Genomic DNA, 10710 nt, shown 5'->3' on the forward strand with positions numbered 1-10710 from the left:
GAACTGCACACGACTCACACTCACTGACCTGCACACTCACTGACCTGCACATGACTCACACTCACTGACCTGCACACGACTCACTGACCTGCACCGACTCACTGACCTGCACATGACTCACTGACCTGCACACAACTCACTGACCTGCACATGACTCACACTCACTGACCTGCACATGACTCACTGACCTGCACCAACTCACTGACCTGCACATGACTCACTGACCTGCACACGACTCACTGACCTGCACATGACTCACTGACCTGCACCGACTCACACTCACTGACCTACACACGACTCACTGACCTGCACACGACTCACTGACCTGCACATGATTGACTGACCTGCACATGACTCACTGACCTGCACGACTCACTGACCTGCACCGACTCACACTCACTGACCTGCACACGAGTCACTGACCTGCACATGACTCATTGACCTGCACACGACTCACTGACCTGCACATGACTCACAGTCACTGACCTGCACACGACTCACTGACCTGCACATGACTCACTGAACTGCACACACTCACACTCACTGACCTGCACATGACTCACTGACCTGCACATGACTCACACTCACTGACCTGCACACGACTCACTGACCTGCACGACTCACTGACCTGCACCGACTCACACTCACTGACCTGCACATGACTCACTGACCTGCACCGACTCACACTCACTGACCTGCACACAACTCACACTCACTGACCTGCACACGACTCACTGACCTGCACACAACTCACACTCACTGACCTGCACACAACTCACACTCACTGACCTGCACATGACTCACACTCACTGACCTGCACCCGACTCACTGACCTGCACACAACTCACTGACCTGCACACGACTTACTGACCTGCACAAGACTCACTGACCTGCACACACACTCACTGACCTGCACCACTCACTGACCTGCACACACACTCACTGACCTGCACACAACTCACACTCACTGACCTGCACTCACTGACCTGCACCGAGTCACACTCACTGACCTGCACACCACTCACTGACCTGCACACGACTCACTGACCTGCACACGACTCACTGACCTGCACACGACTCACTGACCTGCACACAACTCACACTCACTGACCTGCACACGACTCACTGACCTGCACACGACTCACTGACCTGCACACGACTCACACTCACTGACCTGCACTGACTCACACTCACTGACCTGCACACAACTCACACTCACTGACCTGCACATGACTCACTGACCTGCACTGACTCACACTCACTGAACTGCACACGACTCACTGACCTGCACACGACTCACTGACCTGCACCGACTCACACTCACTGACCTGCACGACTCACACTCACTGACCTGCACACCACTCACTGACCTGCACACTCACTGACCTGCACACGACTCACACTCACTGACCCACACACGACTCACTGACCTGCACACCACTCACTGACCTGCACACACTCACTGACCTGCACACAACTCACTGACCTGCACTCACTGACCTGCACATGACTCACTGACCTGCACCGACTCACACTCACTGACCTGCACACGACTCACACTCACTGACCTGCACACGACTCACTGACCTGCACCGACTCACACTCACTGACCTGCACCGACTCACACTCACTGACCTGCACACGACTCACTGACCTGCTCACGACTCACTGACCTGCACACGACTCACTGACCTGCACACGAGTCACTGACCTGCACGTGACTCACTGACCGGCACATGACTCACTGACCTGCACCCGACTCACTCTCACTCTCACTGATATAGAATATAAACAGAGACTGTCGCCCTCTTCTGGTCTAAAATTATTAACGCACCGAGTGTGTGACGAATCGATTCGTTTTGAATCAGTTAGCTGAATCGATTCTTCTTTATGTTTCGACAATCTATTATTCATCGATTCACACACACACACACACACACACACACACACACAAAATTAAATCTCTCAAATAAGTGTTATTGATCATTCAGTATACAGATATCTGGCAAGACTTTAAATATTAGAGGATTTACTAAAACACACACATCACATTACTGCACTCACAATACTGTGTTCTGTAGCTGCTGCATCAAACCAGCACAATATAATATTATATATATATATATATATATATATATATATATATATATATATATATATATATATCTTTCTTTTCAGCTGCTCCTATTAGGGGTCGCCACAGCGGGTCATCCGTCTCCATCCCCCCCTGCATCTACATCTGCCTCTTTCACACCAACTACCTGCATGTCTTCACTCACCACATCCATAAACCTCCTCCTTGGTCTTCCTCTTTCCTCCTTCCTGGTGTCTCCATCCTCAGCATTCTCCTACTGATATACCCCATGTCCCTCCTCTGCACATGTCCAAACCATCTCAATCACACCTCCCACACCTTGTCTCCAAAACGTCCTACATGCGCTGTCCTCTAATAAACTAATTTCTAATCCTGTCCATCGTCGTCACTCCCAACGAACATCTCAACATCTTCAGCTCTGCTACCTCCAGCTCCACCTCCTGTCTTTTACTCAATGCCACTGTCTCTAATCCATACAACATCTCAGGTCTCACCACAGTCCTATAAACTTTCCTTTCACTCTCACAGATACTCTTCTATCACAAATCACTCCTGCTATCACTCTTCTCCACCCACTCCACCCTGCCTGCACGCTTTTCTTCACTTCTCTAACACACTCTCCATTACTCTGCACTGTTGACCCCAGGTACCTGAACTCCTCCACCTTCTCCACCTCTTCTCCCTGCAACCGCACCCCTCCACTGCCCTCCCTCTCATTCACACACATGTACTCTGTCTTACTCCTACTGACTTTCATCCCCTTCTCTCCAGCGTGTATCTCCACCTCTCCAGGATCTTCTCCACCTGCTCCCTACTTTCACCACAAATCACAATATCATCCACAAACATCATAGTCCACAGAGACTCCTGTCTGACTTGTCCTTCAACCTGTCCATCACCACTGCAAACAGGAAAGGGCTCAGAGCCGATCCTTGATGCAGTCCAACATCCACCTTTAACCAGTCTGTCGTTCCTACTGCACACTTCACTGCTGCACTGTCCTTATACATGTCCTGCATCACCCTCACATACTTCTCTGACACACCAGACTTCCTCATACAGTACCACAACTCCTCTCTCCACCCTGTCTTATGCTTTGTCTAAATCCACAAATACACAATGCAGCTCCTTCTGATCTTCTCTAAACTTCTCCATCAACATTCTCAAAGCAAATAATGCCTCTGTGGTGCTCTTCCTCGGCATGAAACCATACTGCTGCTCACAGATGGTCACCTCTTCTCTCAGCCTGGCTTCCACTACTCTTTCCCATAACTTCATGGTGTGACTGATCAACTTTATTCCCCTGTAGTTACTGCAGGTCTGCACATCTCCCTTATTCTTAAAGATCAGTACCAGCACACTCCTTCTCCATTCCTCAGGCATCTTCTCACCTTCTACAATCCTATTGAACAATCTGGTTAAAAACTCCACTGCATCTCTCCATAACATCTCCATGCTTCTACCGGTATGTCATCTGGTCCAACCGACTTTCCACTCTTCATCCTCTTAATCGCTGCTCTCACTTCCTCCTTACTAATCCTATCCACTTCCTGCTTCACATCTCCACACTATCCAACCTTCTCTCTCTCTCATTTTCCTCATTCATCAGCTGCTCAAAATACTCCCTCCACCTTCTCAACACACTCTCCTCACTAGTCAACACATTTCCATCTCCATCCTTTATTGCTCTAACTTGCAGCACATCCTTCCCAGCTCGGTTCCTCTGCCTGGCCAATCTCTACAAATCCTTTTCTCCTTCCTCAGTGTCCAACTTCTCCTACAGCTCCTCATATGCCTTTTCCTTGGCTTTCACCACATCCCTCTTCACCTGCTGCTGCATCTCCTGCCTACTTTTCTCATCACTTTGTCGATCCCAATTCTGTTTCTCCAACCTCTTTCTCCTTCTGCTCTCCTGCACTTCCTCATTCCACCACCACGTCTCTGTGTCTTCCTTTTTATTTCCAGATGTTACACCAAGCACCTTTTTCCCTCATCACCTCCATCTCACAGCCCACTTGTGGAGCAGAAGCACTGATGACATTTATCATCACCTCTTCAACTTCCACCTTCACGATCATCACTCTATCAGAAACTCTCTTCACCTCCACTACACTCTTACTGTACTCTTCCTTCAGAATCACCCCTACACCATTTCTCTTTCCATCCACACCATGATAAAACAGTTTAAACACCTCCAATGTTCCTGCTCTTACTCCCTTTCCACTTGGTCTCCTGAACACACATATCTACCTTTCTCCTCTCCATCATATCAGCTCTCTCTCTCCCTTTACCAGTCATAGTACCAACATTTAAAGTACCAACCTGAACCTCCACTCTCCTCCACTGCTCCTTTCCCTGCTGTCTCTGTAGACGTCTTCCTCCTCTCCTTCTCCTCCTTCAGACAACAGAAGCCCAGTTTACACCAGTACCCTGTTGTTAATGATACCTGTGGTGGTCGTTGGTAACCCGGGCCTCGACCGATCCGGTATGAAATTCTGATTCCTGATCCGCATATTTGATTTGGCACATGTTTTACGCTGGATGCCCTTCCTAACGCAACCCTCCCCATTTATCCGGACTTGGGACCGGCACTAAGAGTGCACTGGCTTGTTCCTCCCTCATGGCTGGGTGTTATATATACAGTATATACTTCACCTATGTGCTGAAATCTATAAAGCTGATCAGGCTGCAGGTTTGAAACAGAGCAAAAACTGTGTTTATAAACATTACCGGCAGGGGGCAGTATGAGCTCAGCGTTCAGTTCTGTTAAAGCACAGACTCTAAATATTTATTATTCATGAACGTAACTGCAACGACTCCATTTAATGAAAAATATTTTTAGATTTTTAAAAATACTGTCAATGAGAACAACAAAAACAAAAGAAACCCACCAAGTGTGTGTGTGTGTGTGTGTGTGTGTGTGTGTGTGTGTGTGTGTGTGAGAGAGAGATAGTGTGTTTGAGAGAGAGAGTGTGAGAGAGAGAGAGAGAGAGAGAGAGAGAGAGAGAGAGAGAGAGAGAGAGAGAGAGAGAGAGAGAGAGAGAGAGAGAGAGAGAAGAGAGAGAGAGAGAGAGAGAGAGAGAGAGTGTGAGAGAGAGAGAGAGAGAGAGAGAGAGAGAGAGAGAGAGAGAGAGAGAGAGAGAGAGAGTGTGTGAGAGAGAGAGAGAGAGAGAGAGAGAGAGAGAGAGAGAGAGAGAGAGAGAGACAGAGAGAGAGAGAGAGAGAGAGAGAGAGAGTGTGAGAGAGAGAGAGAGAGAGAGAGAGAGAGAGAGAGACAGAGAGAGAGAGAGAGAGACAGAGAGAGAGAGACAGAGAGAGAGAGAGAGAGAGACAGAGAGAGAGAGAGAGAGAGAGAGAGAGACAGAGAGAGAGAGAGAGAGAGAGAGACAGAGAGAGAGAGAGAGACAGAGAGAGAGAGAGAGAGACAGAGAGAGAGAGAGAGAGAGAGAGAGAGAGAGAGAGAGAGAGAGAGAGAGAGAGAGAGACAGAGAGAGAGAGAGACAGAGAGAGAGAGAGAGAGAGAGACAGAGTTTAGTTTATAATGAATTGATACAAAATATTTCATGAAACTTTCATTTCTCTGGTATGAATAAAAGTAAACAAACAAACAAACAAATAAATAAATAAATAAATATAGATAAAACGACAGGCACAAGTGTGTGTGTTTCATCGTTGTTAAAATAAAGAACTGTGGGTAAAACTGATAAAAGTGAGGCAGCTTGAAATAAAGAGAGATGAAATGTGAGACAGAGTGTGGTAAGATAGGTTGTGTGTGTGTGTGTGTGTGTGTGTGTGTGTGTGTGTGTAAGAGACACAGATTTTGGCCTGGTTTTATGTTTAAATTTACACATACAGACATGAGGTGTGGTCGCTGTTACCATGACAACTGCTGCACTAAATGCATAAACAGAAAATGTTTATGCATAAACACATGCACATGTGTGTGTGTGTGTGTGTGTGTGTGTGTGTGTGTGTGTGTGTGTGTGTGTGTTGGTCTAAATCCTAAACTCCTCAGACTGGAGAATGATATATAAATATATTTAATGAATAAATCAATATTTGTTGTTGTTCCTGTTCTTCCTCAGGGCAGGGTCAGACTCAGCCGTGTGTGTGTGTGTGTGTGTGTGTGTGTGTGTGTGTGTGTGTAGTGTGTGTGTGTGTGTGTGTACACATATATGTATATATATATAGTGTGTGTAGTGTATGTACAGTGTGTATATATAATGTGTGTAGTACAGTGTTTAGTGTGTGTGTGTGTGTGTAGTGTATGTACAGTGCACACACACTAAAACTCAACCCCAGCAAAACAGAACTGCTGGTCATCCCAGGTGATTCATCTCCAGGTCAAGATCTCCAAATAACACTTCATGACTCTCTGCTCTCCCCTTCAGCAACTGCTCGTAACCTCGGGGTAACTATGGACAATCAACATGTCCTTCTTCTCACATGTCGCTAATGTTGCTTGTTCTTGTCGATTTCTTCTCTACAACATCAGAAGGATTCGAACATTTCTGTCCATACAGGCTGCCCAGGTGCTTGTTCAGTCTCTTGTCATTTCAAGACTTGACTACTGCAACTCTCTGCTGGCAGGTCTTCCCCTGAACGCTATTCGTCCACTGCAAATGATCCAAAACGCAGCTGCACGACTTGTGTTCAATCAGCCCAAGTTCTCCCACACCACCCCACTGCTGCGCTCCCTTCACTGGCTTCCAGTAGCTGCACGTATCAGACTCAAAACACTGATGATCACCTACAAGGCCAAAAATGGACCAGCACCATTATACCTCAGTGACCTCATCACATCTCGCACTGCACCATGCTGTCTGAGATCCTCCAGCACTGCTCGACTGGTACCACCTTCTCTCAGAATGAGAGGTAAGTACAATTCAAGGCTCTTCTCTGTTCTGGCACCGAGGTGGTGGAATGAACTTCCCCTAGATGTCCGTACAGCAGAGTCCCTGATTATCTTCAAACGACGACTGAAGACCTACCTCTTCCTGAAACACTTAAATTAGCACTTTCCAAGTTTGTAGAATTCGAGTTATATTTATATTGAGTTTGTAATTTTGTGTACAGTGTAGATTTATTCATTACTATATATTTAAAGCACTTTTGTATGTCGCTCTGGATAAGAGCTTCTGCTAAATGCCACAAATGTAAATGTAAATGTAAATGTAAAAGGATGCACAGTATATATATATATATATATATATATATATATATATATATATATATATATATATATATAGTGTGTGTAGTGTGCGTGTAGTGTATGTACAGTGTGTATATATAGCGTGTGTAGTACAGTGTGTAACGTGCCTGTAGTGTATGTACAGTGTGTATATATAGTGTGTGTAGTGTGTATGTACAGTGTGTATATATAGCGTGTGTAGTACAGTGTGTAACGTGCGTGTAGTGTATGTACAGTGTGTATATATAGTGTGTGTGTGTACAGTGTGTATATAGTGTGTGTGTGTGTAGTGTGTAGTGTGTGTGTGTATATATAGTGTGTGTAGTGTGTATGTACAGTGTGTATATATAGTGTGTGTAGTACAGTGTGTAACGTGCGTGTAGTGTATGTACAGTGTGTATATATAGTGTGTGTAGTGTGTATGTACAGTGTGTATATATAGTGTGTGTAGTACAGTGTGTATATATAGTGTGTGTAGTACAGTGTGTAACGTGCGTGTAGTGTATGTACAGTGTGTATATATAGTGTATGTAGTGTGTGTGTGTGTATACAGTGTGTATATATAGTGTGTGTATGTACAGTGTATGTATAGTGTGTAGTGTGTATGTACAGTGTGTGTATATATAGTGTAGTACAGTGTATATATAGTGTGTGTATATACAGTGTGTAGTGTATGTACAGTGTGTATATATAGTGTGTGTAGTGTGTATGTACAGTGTGTATATATAGTGTGTGTAGTACAGTGTGTAACGTGCGTGTAGTGTATGTACAGTGTGTATATATAGTGTGTGTAGTGTACAGTGTGTATATAATGTGTAGTGTGTATGTATATATAGTGTGTACAGTGTGTAGTGTATGTACAGTGTATGTATAGTGTGTATATAGTGTGTACAGTGTGTATATGTATAGTGTGTGTAGTACAGTGTGTATATAGTGTGTATACAGTGTGTAGTACAGTGTGTGTAGTGTGTGTACAGTGTGTATATATAGTGTGTGTGTGTGTGTATGTACAGTGTGTATATAATGTGTAGTGTGTACAGTGTGTATATAGTGTGTACAGTGTGTATATATGTAGTGTGTATATATAGTGTAGTACAGTGTGTATATATGTACAGTGTGTATATAGTGTGTATGTACAGTGTGTATATATAGTGTGTGTGTGTGTGTATGTACAGTGTGTATATAGTGTGTGTAGTGTGTATATAGTGTGTGTGTATGTACAGTGTGTATATATGTGTAGTGTATGTGTGTGTGTACAGTGTGTATATATAGTGTGTGTAGTACAGTGTGTAGTGTGTGTATGTACAGTGTGTATATATAGTGTGTGTATATGTGTGTGTGTACAGTGTGTATATAGTGTGTGTAGTACAGTGTGTATATAGTGTATGTACAGTGTGTATATATAGTGTGTGTAGTGTGTATATAGTGTGTATATATAGTGTGTAGTACAGTGTGTATATAGTGTGTATGTACAGTGTATATATATGTGTGTGTATGTACAGTGTGTATATATGTAGTGTGTGTATAGTGTACAGTGTGTATATATAGTGTGTGTATGTACAGTGTGTATATATAGTGTGTATATACAGTGTGTAACGTATGTAGTGTATGTACAGTGTGTATATATAGTGTGTGTGTATGTGTGTACAGTGTGTATATATAGTGTGTGTGTACAGTGTGTATATAGTGTGTGTGTATGTACAGTGTGTGTATATAGTGTGTGTGTAGTACAGTGTGTATATATGTGTGTATGTACAGTGTGTATATATGTGTGTGTGTAGTGTGTGTACAGTGTGTGTATATATAGTGTGTGTGTACAGTGTGTATATATGTAGTGTGTGTACAGTGTATATATAGTGTGTGTGTAGTGTGTATGTATACAGTGTGTATATATAGTGTGTACAGTGTGTAACGTGTGTAGTGTATGTACAGTGTGTATATATAGTGTGTGTGTATGTACAGTGTGTGTATATATAGTGTGTGTAGTACAGTGTGTATATATAGTGTGTAGTACAGTGTATATATGTGTGTAGTGTGTAGTGTATGTGTACAGTGTGTATATATAGTGTGTGTAGTGTATGTACAGTGTGTGTAGTGTGTAGTACAGTGTGTATATGTACAGTGTGTATGTACAGTGTGTAGTGTATGTGTGTGTACAGTGTGTATACAGTGTGTATATATAATGTGTGTGTGTGTAGTACAGTGTGTATATATAGTGTGTGTATGTACAGTGTGTGTGTAGTGTGTGTATGTACAGTGTGTATATGTATAGTGTGTATATAGTGTGTAGTGTGTGTGTACAGTGTGTATATAGTGTGTATATATAGTGTAGTACAGTGTGTATAGTGTGTGTACAGTGTGTAACGTATGTGTAGTGTATGTACAGTGTGTATATATAGTGTGTGTGTATACAGTGTGTATATATAGTGTGTATAGTGTGTAGTGTACAGTGTGTATATATAGTGTAGTACAGTGTGTAACGTGTAGTGTATGTACAGTGTATATATAGTGTGTGTAGTGTATGTACAGTGTGTATATATAGTGTGTAGTAGTGTGTAGTGTGTGTATGTACAGTGTATATAGTGTGTACAGTGTGTGTATATATAGTGTGTAGTGTGTGTATGTACAGTGTGTATATAATGTGTAGTGTGTGTAGTGTATGTACAGTGTGTGTATATAGTGTGTAGTGTGTGTATGTACAGTGTGTATATATGTGTGTGTGTATGTACAGTGTGTATATATAGTGTGTGTAGTACAGTGTGTAGCATGCGTGTAGTGTATGTAGTGTGTATGTACAGTGTGTATATATAGTGTGTGTAGTGTATGTACAGTGTGTATATATAGTGTGTGTGTAGTACAGTGTGTATGTACAGTGTGTATATATAGTGTGTGTGTGTACAGTGTGTGTATATAGTGTGTGTGTATATGTACAGTGTGTATATATAGTGTGTAGTACAGTGTGTATATAGTGTGTAGTGTATGTACAGTGTGTACAGTGTGTATATATAGTGTGTGTAGTACAGTGTAACGTGCGTGTAGTGTATGTACAGTGTGTATATAGTGTGTAGTGTGTAGTGTGTGTGTGTATGTACAGTGTGTATATAGTGTACAGTGTGTGTGTGTATGTACAGTGTGTATATAATGTGTGTATATAATGTGTGTATATAATGTGTGTGTGTGTACAGTGTGTGTATAAATGCAGTACAGTGTGTGTGTGTGTGTGTGTGTGTGTGTATGTACAGTGTGTATATAATGTGTGTGTGTGTGTGTGTGTGTGTGTAGTACAGTATGTGTACAGACTGTAGTACAGTGTCTAGTGTGTTTGTAGTGTATATACAGTGTGTGTACGAAATGCAGTACAGTGTGTGTGTGTGTGTGTGTGTGTGTGTGTGTGTGTAGTACAGTATGTGTACAGAGTGTAGTA

The sequence above is a fragment of the Silurus meridionalis genome, chromosome 14 (genome assembly GCF_014805685.1).
Source record: "Silurus meridionalis isolate SWU-2019-XX chromosome 14, ASM1480568v1, whole genome shotgun sequence".
Lineage (NCBI taxonomy): Eukaryota > Metazoa > Chordata > Actinopteri > Siluriformes > Siluridae > Silurus > Silurus meridionalis.